The following is a 12,925-nucleotide window of genomic DNA, read 5'->3' as shown; positions in this document are numbered from 1 at the left end:
TTTGTTTAGTGGCCGTTTGAAGTTACAACAGTACTAAAAGAAGATATTTGTTGTGATTCAGGGTCAGCCTGTGGGTTCGGCAGTTGGGTCGGACGACTCAGAGGAGGAGGGGGGTGTTGAAGACCTTGCTGAGGGGGTTGAAGATCTTGCTGATGATAGCCCTCAGCCAGGCCCCTCCCACTTGGTCACCACGGAGACCCAGCTGTGTGAGCCTGACAGTGTGGATGAAGATGACCCACAGCTGGCCCTGTTCAAGGACGCCCGACGCAGGAGGCAGTCAATTAGGAGTAAACAGAGGAAGGCAATGGGGCTTCTCGGAAGGAGGCAGAGAGAAGCCACGCCCTGAACTCTATATAAGGGGAATGTCTGGGAGGGCTGGTTTGCTGAAGGCAACCGCTCGGATGGTTCATGTTTCTTTAAGCTTCTGTTTCTTGGTTCGTGTCTTGTTTGTTTTTGTTGCAATAAATTTGGCAGGCGTAGTTCCAGCCTCTTGCCGTTTGTGGAGGGGTTGTCCCTGCCTTTTCTGCAGGGCTGGTAGCAGGCTGGTACAGAACAATATTTAGGACTTTTCACACTTACGACCGTTGCAGCATCCTCAGGGTCACGTGATCAAAATTCAGCCGCTTGGCAACTGGCTCGTATTTATGACAGCTGCCGCAACCTGGGTCATGTTATATCCCCTTTTGCGACCTTCTGACAAGCAAAGTCAACGGGGAAGCCGGATTCATTTAGTAACCGTGATAGTAACTGAACACTGCAGTGATTGACTTAACTGTGGGAAGAAAATAAAATGGGGTAAAACTCACTGGAAAACTGTCTTGCTTAACAATGGGATTTTGGACTCAGTTGTGGTCGTAAGTCAAGGACTATCCGGTATTAAATTCCGGCATTCAGTTCCAGAGGAGGGAGTGAAAGCAGCCTGAATGCTTTTTCAATTGTTTTCTGCAATAATCTTGGCTGCGACAACCTTACTCTTTTAAGAGACTTAATTCAGACCCCAGGTGTAAAATTTCCCTGTATGGGCTTCCAATGCATGACATTTATTTTTATGCGCTCCCCTTAATCACCTGGGAGTTTAAGATTTCAATCATGACCCCCTTCTCCCTTCTGTGCTTCAGGCTGCCGATATTCGTGTTTTATTCAACCTTGTGTCATTTTTGTTGCTGCTCTCTGGACTTGCCGCTCAATCTTATGAATCTCTCTTTTTAAGTGAGGTCTCCAGAACTGGACACAGTACTCCAAGTGGGGGTCTGACTAAAGTCCTAGGACCTCCCTTTTCTTGCTAGCGATTCTTTTAGCGACACATCCCAGGATTTGGGTTGCCTTCACGGCTGCCTGGCCACACCGATTGTTCATTTTGCAGTCATCCAGAAGGATAGAATCAAGATCATGTGAAGCGTTAATGCCATTTTATAAGGCCTTGGTAAGGCCACACTTGGAATAGTGCATCCAGTGTTGGTCACCACGATGTAAAAAAAGATGTTGAGATTCCAGAAAGAGTACAGGAAAGAGCAACAAAGTTGATTCAGAAGGTGGAGGCTGAAATATAGGAAGAACTGTTGCCGCAGTTGGGAATGTCTAGTTTAATGAAAAGAAGGACTAGGGGGTGACATAATAGCAGTCTTCCTTTTCAGAGAAGAGGAAAGGGTCAACCTATTCTCCAAAGCACCTGAAGGCAGGACAAGAAGCAAAGGATGGAAACTTATCAAGGAGAGAAGCAACCTGGAATTATGGAAAACTTTTCTGACAGTGAGAACAATTAACTGGTGGAAAGGCTTCCCTCCAGTTGTGGGTGCTCCATCACTGGAGGTTTTTAAGAAGAGACTGGGCAGCCATTTGTCCGGAATTGTCTAAGGCCTCCTCGGGGTTGGACTAGACAACCTGCAAGGTCCATTCCAACTGTTATTCTGTTATCTGCAATGAGTGCTCCTAAATCTTTTTCTTCTATTATTCTAACACTGTGCCCCCAGCGCTTGTTTTTCCCCGAGTGTGTGATCTTACATTTAGAAACCGTGAACTACAATTTCCACATTTCTGACCAATTTTTCAGCAACGTCAAATCATTTCCCATGTTATAAGTACCCCATCAACTCTACTACACACCTTCGTGTCCTCAGCAAAAAACAAGCAAACCTTACTTAGCAATCCTTCTGTTTTATCACTTACAAACACACCGAACAGGACCTAGGACTGAGCCTTGTGGTACATCACTTGTGACTGGTCCCTGGTCCATTAACAATCACACGCTGGGATTTATCCCTGGGTCAATTTCTTATCAATTGAAACACACAGTGGCTAAAACCTGGCCTGTACAACTTTTTAATGAGCTTGTTATGTGGAACTATATCAAATGCTTTGCTGAAATTCTTTTCTAATCTCTTATCAAGATTTACTAAAATTCTTCATGAGTTCACTCAAGTGCAGAATGCTTTTGCATCCGTGCATATGGTTGCAGCAAATAGCCTCGCTCTGATCTCTCCTGCACTTTCAGCCTGAATTCAAGCCCAGTCTCAAGCTATGATTGTAGAAGCAGAAATAAATGTTCCCAATTCTGCAATTTGACTGCATTAAATCCAAATATACTAGATTCAAGAAAGCATCAAGTTCAGCAAGAGATAGAGCAAGCAATGAACTGGATTTTTTTTCTTTAAAAAAATCAAGATAATCCATCAGGCCATAATTTCAGTGGAAAGGAAATGTTAGATGTCGGAGGGCACTGGGGGATTAAGAACAATCATTGTGGGCAAAGAGCAGCTTGGCAACTGGCATGTCTTTTTGATGGTTGCAATGTCATGTGATCCCCTTTGAGACCTTCCGACTAGCTAAGTCAATGGAGACGCCTGATTCGCTTTACAACCGTGATACTAATGCTGGAGTCATTTACTCAACAACTGTGCGAAGAAAGGTTGTAAAATGAGGCAAGTCACTTAACTGTCTTGCTTAGCAACATAATTTTTTGGCTCAGATGTGGTTGTAAGTCAAGGAATATCTGTAATTCTTATTTCTCGATTCTTTCTGTTCTCTTAGTTTTTAGCTACATGTTGTCAATCTATGACTGCTAAATCTTTGGCACAGTATATTTGAAAATCCAATGTCATGAACTGTAGAACATTATCAAGGAAATCTAGAAAAAGAGCAAGACTGTTTTGGTTAGCAGAGATTACCTATAAGCTGGATTCTAATAATTGGAAGTATTTACTGCTTGGGCATTCAAGAACATTCACACTGACAGAATTTTACAACATGCTTAACTAGGTCAGTTCTGCAGTTCCACCACCATCCTAAACTTGCTAAGTGGACTTACTATCATTCATTTTGTGCCAATCATAATGTTCTGGAAACAGGCAAACTTTTTCTTCTTTCAGCAGCAACTTCCCAATTCTCATCTGAAATGTGTTTCAGTTGTGAATTTTTATCTCAGATCTGTGAGATAAAAGTCACTTTATGAGCAGAGATGACATTACAAACTCAGCTTTCTTAGCTCAACCTGTTAGCTGCTCTGACTGATCTTGAAACAGTTAAGCAGCAAAATGTCTGGAAAGTGAATGGAAGACCACTAGAATATTCCAGGAGGGCTGTAGGCCTAACTGGAAACTTGGAACACACATCCTACAAATTATTTTTGAATAGCGGCCAAGAAAAGAAGATCAAATCTCCTTGTTTCAACTCAGAAAATTGTGGTTGGACACTGAAAACAGAATGCTAGACAGCTAAGGCTTTAGGCTCCTAGGTTTTTGTTATGTTGTTAATAACGAGATGCGAGCCTCAAAAGTACTAAGAATGTGATTTTTTTTAATGGTTTGATTGAATACAAATAATCCATCAGTATTGTCATTGCAGTCAAACGGATAAAATTCCTGCCCCTGCCCACTCGAGCATCAGTGCTTTCAGAGGTACATGAAGTTACATCAGCTACAAAGGGAAAATGCTCTTCATAACATTTTACATTTCCTCAGGCAACACTTATGGAGGGAAACAGAATTACTGGAGATAAGTATCAGCAAGTAGCAACAACCCTTTCATAGATCAACATTTTTCAAACATTGAAAAAAATAATAATTAAAACTTTAAAAAATAAAATAGTATTGTTGTGCAATCTTACGTTTTTTTAACAATCAAATAACCTCAGCATTATTCCAACTGTTTTTAGACATACTAAGCTGCACCCTCTGCATGTTGGGCAATCGAGACCGCCTCATCTTTATGCTGAATCAAACACGATAATCTTGACTATACAGGAAGGCAGATGCTTAGGTTACAATGGTGTGTGTGTGTGTGTGTGTGTGTGTGTGTGTGTGTGTGGTCTCCAAACTTGACAACTTGTGGACTTCAGCTCCCAGAATCCCCCAGCCAGCATGCGGTCTGGGAGTTGAAATCCACTAGTTTTACAGTCGCCAAGTTTGGAGAGCCCTGTGCTAAAGCCAAAGAATACCACGAAAAACAGGGCCTCCTTCCCCTGTCACCATCCAATTTTGGAACCAGGAAATACCTGCCCTTTCACAGAATTAGATCCTAAGGTAACATCCAAGTCATCCACTGAGGAAATCAGGCAAACGTCATAGCTGAAGTTGAAGTTGAAGAAAAAAATGTTTTGGATAGCAAATTTGCTGCATCACAGCAAATTAAGTCTACGCATGCCCAAGATGGCGGACGTCCTTGCTCAAGCTCCGTGAGGGGCTCCGGCTTTTTTGGCGACCCTGGAATTTTACAGAGACTTTTGCCTTCTGTGTGGGGAGATGGAATGAGAGAACTGGAGAGGACAGGAGTGAACTGGAGTGAACTGGAGAATGATTCTCCATACCTAAAATTGCCTCCGTGAGATCGTTGGTCGGCCCGGAGGACCCCGGAAGAGCCGCGGCTTGGGTTGGCTTCGACCAGCTGGCTTTCGGCGGATAATAGCCTGACCAGCTGATTTTTGGAGCCCATGGAGCCGCTGCTCGGAACAACGAGGAGAGTTTTACAGAAACAGCGTGTGAAGGGAGCGTTTTGGAACGTTCAGAACTGAGGAGCAGCGGAGGTTCCGGAAGTTCGTCCCTGAGAGTTCTGGTGACCCTCGGAGGGGCCTTGGCTGGGCCTGGAAGATCCCGGAAGAGCCATGGCTTTAGCGGTTCCAACCCGCTGGTTTTGGGCCCGTAATGGCTCCGACCGGCGGTTTTTCGGAGCCGTTGGAGCTGCGGCTCGGAGCGACACGCGGAAGAATGGCGTGTGGAGCGATTTGGTTCAGCAGAGTGGCAACGGGACCTGCAGCTGTCTCCCTGAGCTCCAACGACCTTCGGAGGGCCCTGGTTGGGCCCGGAAGACCCCGGAAGAGCTGCGGCTTGTAACGGCTCCGACCAGCTGGTTTTGTCATGTTAGGACTGTTGCCAGCTGATTTTCGGAGCCGGTAGAGCTGTGGCTTGGTACGGTTAGTGCGACTTGCGGAATGGCAGCATGGTGAGGAACAGCAATATTATCTATTATGACTGGCAGAGAGGGCTTTATAGCTCCTTGCACTCCATCAACCAGTGCTGTACCCACCTCCGCCCAATTTCTTTAGGTATGGACTAAAATCTTTATATTTGGGACACCTGCTTATTCTACCATCCAGCAGGCTTTTATATTTACCCCAGTGACTGTCTCTTTGGTTCTCCCTCCCTTTTAAAGACTCAGAAAGACCCAGGTTTTGAGCCACTGTGAGAGAGTGGCCCGGAACTACCATCTGCTACCCCCCTTGAGGTGTGAGCTCTATGGGGGGTAGGCCTTATCCTGGATGTATTTTTTATTCCGCTTCCTGGTCCTGGCCAGCGACCGTCATAAGAGGATGGTGGCTGGCCTGCTCAGCGGTTATCCAACTCTAGTGGCAGTAGAGTTGGTGTGGCGGTCTGGACATCTATTTTCCTCTGTTTCAAGATTCCCCATTAATTATGGGTCTGCCCTGCTGGACTCTCATAGACAATTATGGCTCGGCTACGCTACTCCAGCAAGGATTTGTTTGCTCTCAGGGGTGCCCCCCCTTCCTGGGAGCGACCCACCTGTTTTTTGATTTCTCCTCTTGATGACGGGCCCAATTGTTGGGACCCCGAGAGATGGCTGGGCAGGGACAGGAGCCTCTCTTCCAAATTTAACAAGAGGCCCCTGGTGTGTTTTTTAGCTAAATGTTTTGTGGGGTTAGGGAGGGGGGTGGGTTTACAGGTTTGGTTGGAAACTAGGGGGGTTCCACCAACCGTTTCTCAGACCAGGTCAGGGACTGATCGCGCCGTGGTGGGGGTTGGGCTGGGGGCCTATGGGGCCCCGGAGCGGGGTGTGGGATTGTCTATTCCCACGGCGGTTGGGAATGGCCGCAGGTGTATGAACAGAGGGCCATATCAATATCTGGGAGTGCGTCCCCGCTGTCTTCAAGCGGTGATGCGCTCCGACCCTCTGATTTCAGCACGTGGTACCGGGAGCGAGGATGAGCAGCCACCTGAGCTCAGGCTCGTGTATTTTAATGCCAGGTCCGTAATGAATAAAGCACCTCTCATTCGTGATCTGATTGAGGAGGAGCATGCGGACCTGGCTTGCATTACGGAGACCTGGGCGGGGTGCCCCTGGTTGATCTTAGCCCATCAGGTTTCCGGGTGCTGCACCAGCCTTGGGCTCAGGGTAGGGGAAGTGGAGTGGCAGTTGTTGTGAGGGAGACCTTATGTCCGCGGGAGGCCACCATAGTCCAGATAGTCGGGTGTGAGTCCCTCCTCCTGAGATGTGGCCCTAGAGCTCAGCTGGGCTTGCTGCTGGTGTACGTTTCGCCTAGTCGCGTGGCAGCAGCCCTGCCTGAGCTTCTCGATATCCTCTCAGGGTTGGTGGTTGAGTTCCCCAAACTTATAGTTTTGGGTGACTTCAACCTACCATCCCTGGGGGGATCATCTGAGTTAGCTCGGGAGTTCATGGCTTCCATGACGGCCATGGACCTGATGCAGGTTATTCTGGGCCCAACTCACGGGGGGGGGGGGGGGTCACACGCTCAATCTGGTTTTTCTATCTGGACGGTGGTTAGATGATCTACACCCCTGTCATGTACTGATCATCATCTCCTGCGGTTGGTCTTCCGTTTTGCCACTCCCTGTCGTGGGGTTGCTGAGCCAATAAGATGGTTCCGTCCTAGGCGCCTTATGGACCCTGAGCGGTTCCAAACGGCGCTTGGGCCCCCACCTGCCTCCTTTGCTCACAGCTCGGTCGATGCCCTAGTGGAAGCCTGGGAAAGGGCAGCCACAGAGGCACTCGACCAAGTTGTACCCATGCGGCCCTTGACCCGACGCAGATCCCAACGGGCCCCATGGTTCTCCATGGAGCTCCGCGAGATGAAGCATCGGAGACGGGGCCTAGAGAGCTGTTGGAGATCCAGCCGATCCGAATCCGACCGGTTACGACTAAGGTCGTTTACGAGAACTTATCTCGCAACATTGAGGGTGGCAAGGTCTAACCACTTTGCCACCCTCATCGCGTCCGCAGATAATCCCCCGGCCGCCCTGTTTAGGGTAACTCGCTCTCTCCTTAATCAGGAGGTGACAGAGGAACCCTTGCAGGGTCGAGCCGAGGAGTTTAGCCGATTTCTGTCGGACAAAATCGCTCGGATCCGGACCGGTTTGGACTCCGACTGGGCAGAGTCTGACGATGAGGATACGGGCGGCCTTGTCGATTTAATCTGGGAAGAGTTCGACCCTGTGACTCCTGAAGAAGTGAACAAGATCATGGGGAAGCTGAGCTCCACCATGTGTTTGTTGGACCCGTGCCCCTCCTGGCTGACTTATGCGGCCCGGGATGGGACACGAGGCTGGCTCCAGGCAGTGATTACTGCCTCTTTGAGTCAGGGTAGTTTTCCCGCCGCCTTGAAGGAGGCGGTGGTGAGACCCCTCCTCAAGAAGCCTGCCTTGGACCCAGCAATTTTAAACAACTATCGTCCGGTCTCCAACCTTCCCTTTTTGGCGAAGGTTGTTGAGAGCGTGATGTTGCAGCAGCTCCCTTTGTTCTTGGATGAAGCTGATTATCTAGACCCGTACCAATCGGGTTTCAGGCCCGGGTACAGCACGGAGACGGCATTGGTCGCGCTGGTGAATGATCTCTGGCGGGCTCGGGACAGAGGTTGCTCCTCTGTTCTAGTCCTTTTAGACCTCTCAGCAGCTTTTGATACCATCGACCATGGTATCCTGCTGCGACGTCTCAGGGGGTTAGGAGTGGGAGGCACAGTTCTCCAGTGGTTCTCCTCTTACCTTCTGGGACGTTCGCAGTCAGTGTTGGCAGGGGGGCAGAGATCAACCTTGAGACCTTTCATTTGTGGAGTTCCTCAGGGATCGGTTCTCTCGCCTCTCCTGTTCAACATCTATATGAAGCCGCTGGGTGAGATCATTCGTGGTTTCAGAGTTGGGTATCATCAATATGCTGATGATACCCAGCTTTTCAATTCGACCCCAAACCACCCCAGTGATGCCCTCGACGTGATGTCCCGATGCCTGGAGGCGGTCCGGGTCTGGATGGGGAGGAACAGGCTTTGACTCAACCCTGACAAGACTGAGTGGCTGTTCGTGCCGGCATCCCGGGAAATTCCGATTATTCCATCTCTGGCCATGGGGGGTGAGCTATTACCCCCCGTAGATAGGGCTCGCAACTTGGGGGTCCTTCTAGATTCACAGCTCTCTTTGGAAGAACATATTGGAGCTGTGACTAGGGGGGCCTTTGCCCAGGTCCGCCTGGTGCGCCAGTTGCGGCCCTATCTAGACCGGGATGCCTTGCGTACAGTCACTCATGCGCTCGTGACTTCTCGTCTAGACTACTGTAATGCTCTCTACATGGGGCTGCCCTTGAGATCCACCCGGAGACTTCAACTGGTGCAGAATGCAGCCGCACGAGTTGTCTTGGGGGTTTCCCGATACTCCCATGTTACACCTTTCCTCCGCGAGCTGCATTGGCTACTGGTTGCTCTCCGGGTGAGGTTCAAGGTGTTAGTGATGACTTACAAAGCCCTTCATGACATGGGTCCGGATTACCTACGGCAACACCTGCGGCCGGCGTCAACTTCCCTCCGTCCAGTGCGCTCCCACAGAGAGGGCCTCCTCAGGGTGCCTCCGATCAAAGAATGCCGATTGGTGGCCCCCAGGGGGAGAGCGTTCTCTGTGGGCGCGCCAGACCTTTGGAACCGCTTACCGGTCGAGCTCCGGATGGCCCCCGACCGTCGCTCCTTCCGGCGCGATCTCAAAACCTTTTTTGAACAAGCTGGCCTGGTCTGACGGGATGGGGTTGGGTTTTTATAATTAGTTTTAATTTTTAATATGTATTAATTATTATGGGCATAATGGTTTAATCACTTTTTAATTTTTGTATTCTCTTTTTTTATTATGTATTGCCCTGTTCACCGCCCTGAGTCCTTCGGGAGAAGGGCGGTATACAAATTAAATTATTAAATTATTAAATTATTAAGTCCATGAGTCATAAAAGAGCCGAGTTTGAATACCCCTGACCTAGGTTGTGTCATGTAGCACCACCTGGGCCCCTTAGCCGTTTTACCTTTAGATGGGACAGGCAAAGATGTTCCCCAAAGAGGTCCAATGTTGGGACAATTCTTCTCTGCAGGGACCACAGAAGAGTGTCCGTCTGACATCCTACCAGCATCTCCGTCAATTGCTCTGCAAAGACCTGCACTGCCAGGTGTGCCTGCGAGTAGCTCAGGACGCCTGGCAGCTAATTTATTAGTAACGCAGAGCAGTGTGTCCACACCAAATCCAGATTGGATGCACAGAGGCCACGTCTGTCTGATGGGACCAGGGAGTTTGGCTTTTGTTTTGCAGAAGGGAAGACCCCGTTCTTCCAGCCATCAGCCAGGGAGGTCTGGGAGATGCACCTTAGGAAGAAAACGATACAGCACCAGTGGGGTCTTCCTTTCTTGGTCCAGAGTTCCCTGAGGAACTTCAGTGGCCGCATGTCCTCACTGCGTCCTTCAAAGGCTGTCACTCAAGCCTCCATCTTCCCTCGAGAGCTACTTTTCCTTCCTCCAAAAGTCACCAACTTCCTAGAGTTCCACCTTCAGAGGATGAAGCTCCAAAAGAGATGGGGCTTGCCCAGAAGAGTCCTTGAATCGTGTGCCTGCGAGTAGCTCAGGACGCCTGGCAGCTAATTTATTGGCAACGCACAGAGCACTGTGGCCACACCAAATCCAGATTCCTGCTTTCTCCCAGGCCTTGCAAGGAAACCAAAGTCTCCCCTGCCACCTCAGTAGAGGAAGAACATGAGTCCTGCCTCTGGTCCTCCAGTGTGACCTCTGCCTGCCTGGGACCTATTTCCTTTGGCCCAGAGGGCACAGCATCCACTGATACAATCCAGCATGTGGCAAGTGTCGCAGCAGGGAAGAAGGCCTCGAAACGTAGCCTCCAGGATCGAAAGACCCAGGGCAGTTTCCTTGGGGAGCTGGACGTTTTTCACGGAGGACCTCTCGAACTTGTCCTCCAGCACTTATGAGACCTCCTCCATCAGTAGCTGGACAGATTCTTCTGGCCCCTCTACCATCATCTTCAGCAGACTGAGGAGCTGCAGGTCCCTTAAGCACCACAAAAGGGTCCTTCAAAAGCAGAAGAGTAGCAGAAGCTCCAAGCCAGCTTAACCCGAGGCTGCCAAGGTAGAGGAGATGCACTTTCCATCTGTGTCTGTCTCCTTCATGGAAGAAGCTATGATTCAGAGCTTAGAGTCTCACTGGCTAGCCAAGAGGCTCCAGCATATGCTGGGGATGTCCTGGATTCTCCTCAGGTCCCACAGGAACTTCATGCCCTCTGCTCCAGTTTCCTCCTTGGGGAGGCCACTGGGGGTCAGGGTTGTGGTGAGAAGGCCTCAGGTCCTCGCCTTTGTGGCCACCAAGACCAAAAAGAAGCTGCTCTTCATAACATTTTACATTTCCTCAGGAAACACTTATGGAGGGAAACAGAATTACTGGAGATAAGTATCAGCAAGTAGCAACAACCCTTTCATAGATCAACATTTTTCAAACATTGGGAAAAAAAATAATTAAAAATTTAAAAAATAAAATAGTATTGTTGTGCAATCTTACGTTTTTTTAACAATCAAATAACCTCAGCATTTTCCCAACTGTCTTTAGACATACTAAGCTGCACCCTCTGCATGTTGGGCAATCGAGACCGCCTCATCTTTACGCTGAATCAAACATGATAATCTTGACTATACAGGAAGGCAGATGCTTAGGTTACAACGGTTGAGTGTGTGTGTGTGTGTGTGTGTGTGGTCTCCAAACTTGACAACTTGTGGACTTCAGCTCCCAGAATCCCCCAGCCAGCATGCGGTCTGGGAGTTGAAATCCACTAGTTTTACAGTCGCCAAGTTTGGAGAGCCCTGTGCTAAAGCCAAAGAATACCACGAAAAACAGGGCCTCCTTCCCCTGTCACCATCCAATTTTGGAACCAGGAAATACCTGCCCTTTCACAGAATTAGATCCTAAGGTAACATCCAAGTCACCCACTGAGGAAATCAGGCAAACGTCATAGCTACCTTCTTGGTAAACAGGCACAGATTTTCCACATCTCCTCCAACCAGGAAGGCTTTTTTTAATCATTATTGTTTCGACCACTAGAACAATCCACCAGAGCATTTGTTTCCCTCTGAAAGGAAGAAAAGAGCCCTTTTGCTAGATGCCGATGATCAACCCGACCCAGGCAGTTCTGAAATCTCAGCCTCTTTTCTTCCGCTTCCTTTAAATCAGCCTCTTTCCATTCCAAGGTTCTCCCTTTTTCTCTCTCAACACGAAAAACTGTCCGGCTTTCTTTTGCTCTGTAGGTTAAGTAATTCTGTCAGCTCGACTGAGGCTTGTTTTGGGATTCTTATCAAAAGGCAGAGGAAGGGTGCTTTCCTGCATGGCTTGCCCCTCTCCCGCCCCCTTCTTCCTTTTCGGCTGACTTTGGGACTCCGAATTCAGCGTTTCCAACCAGAAAGCATCAAAAGATCCCGGAGCCTGATAACCTGGCTCCTGATGATCTAGGGGCTCTTTGCTCAGCAAAACGCAAATGGCAGGGATATTTCGTTTCACAGTCAAGGGATCCAGGCAAGCCTCTGGCACAATGGGTTCCCAGATCTCCTCTATTTGATGAAAGAACACTTTTGTGATCTGATGAAGATCCTTGAGCCGCCGCTTCATAATCTCCACGCAGGTGATGGTCTTGTTGATGGCTTTGCCAACCCCGCTGAAGAGCATCTGTCTCGTCGTCTCTTGCTCCATCTTGCCAATGGCATAGCCCATCAGATTCCGGATCTTGCTTCCATCCTTCACTTTCATTTCAATGATGTCTGAGGGCAAGCTGGTGAAAGGGAGAGGAGAAGGCTTCTCCACTACCTTGGACTTCTGGTAATTCTCCATGGTTTGCAGTGCTGTAAGGAACAAGGACAGAAATGGCATTTCAGGATCCAATTATGCTATAGGATTACGGATGCAAAGTCTTAGAAATCTGGGAATTTACCCCGCTGAACACGACGAGGTTTATCCCCAGTCCCTTGTTCCATTTTCAAGGGTGATAAAAACCCTTCAGGCATGGGCCCAGGTTATCCTTATTGTGCTAGCAGAAGAGGTCTACTGCAGACCATGGCACTCAAGACATTCCAGCTGGTGGGGGCCAGGAGAAGAGCGTTTTCTGCTGTGGCTTCTGCCCTTTGAAATATCATCCACCACCCCGCAGGTGAGATTTGCACACATCCTGAAAGGGCCTGAAGATCTGGCTCTGCCAGCTGGCCTGGGCCCCCAACTGGGGCATCTCACTCTGGAGGTGGTTAATGTGCTAAGACCCCACCTCCTCCTTTTCTGCATCTTCTTCCCTTTCTTCCCAGCTTGCAATTTCAACTTAATCCTAGTGTTAATATTTATGGTTATTACGCTTAAATGTTTCATCTTGAGCTTTTTTTTATTGTAAGCTGCTTAGGGTCG

At 48.8% G+C, this 12,925-nt stretch overlaps 1 pseudogene across 1 annotated transcript in view; it reads right to left on the bottom strand.

Annotated features, from left to right (window-relative positions):
• Positions 1 to 10,918: 10,918 nt before the first annotated feature.
• LOC310635688 (ribonuclease P protein subunit p25-like protein) overlaps positions 10,919 to 12,925 on the bottom strand; it is a 75,627-nt pseudogene continuing 73,620 nt past the window's right edge. Inside the window, exon 2 of the transcript XR_014494482.1 lies at positions 10,919 to 12,375. The product of XR_014494482.1 is annotated as a ribonuclease P protein subunit p25-like protein (transcript). The remainder of the gene's footprint in view (positions 12,376 to 12,925) is intronic.

The sequence above is a fragment of the Vipera ursinii genome, assembly GCF_947247035.1.
Source record: "Vipera ursinii genome assembly, chromosome: 2".
NCBI lineage: Eukaryota > Metazoa > Chordata > Lepidosauria > Squamata > Viperidae > Vipera > Vipera ursinii.
This window is presented reverse-complemented; position numbering and strand designations above follow the sequence as displayed.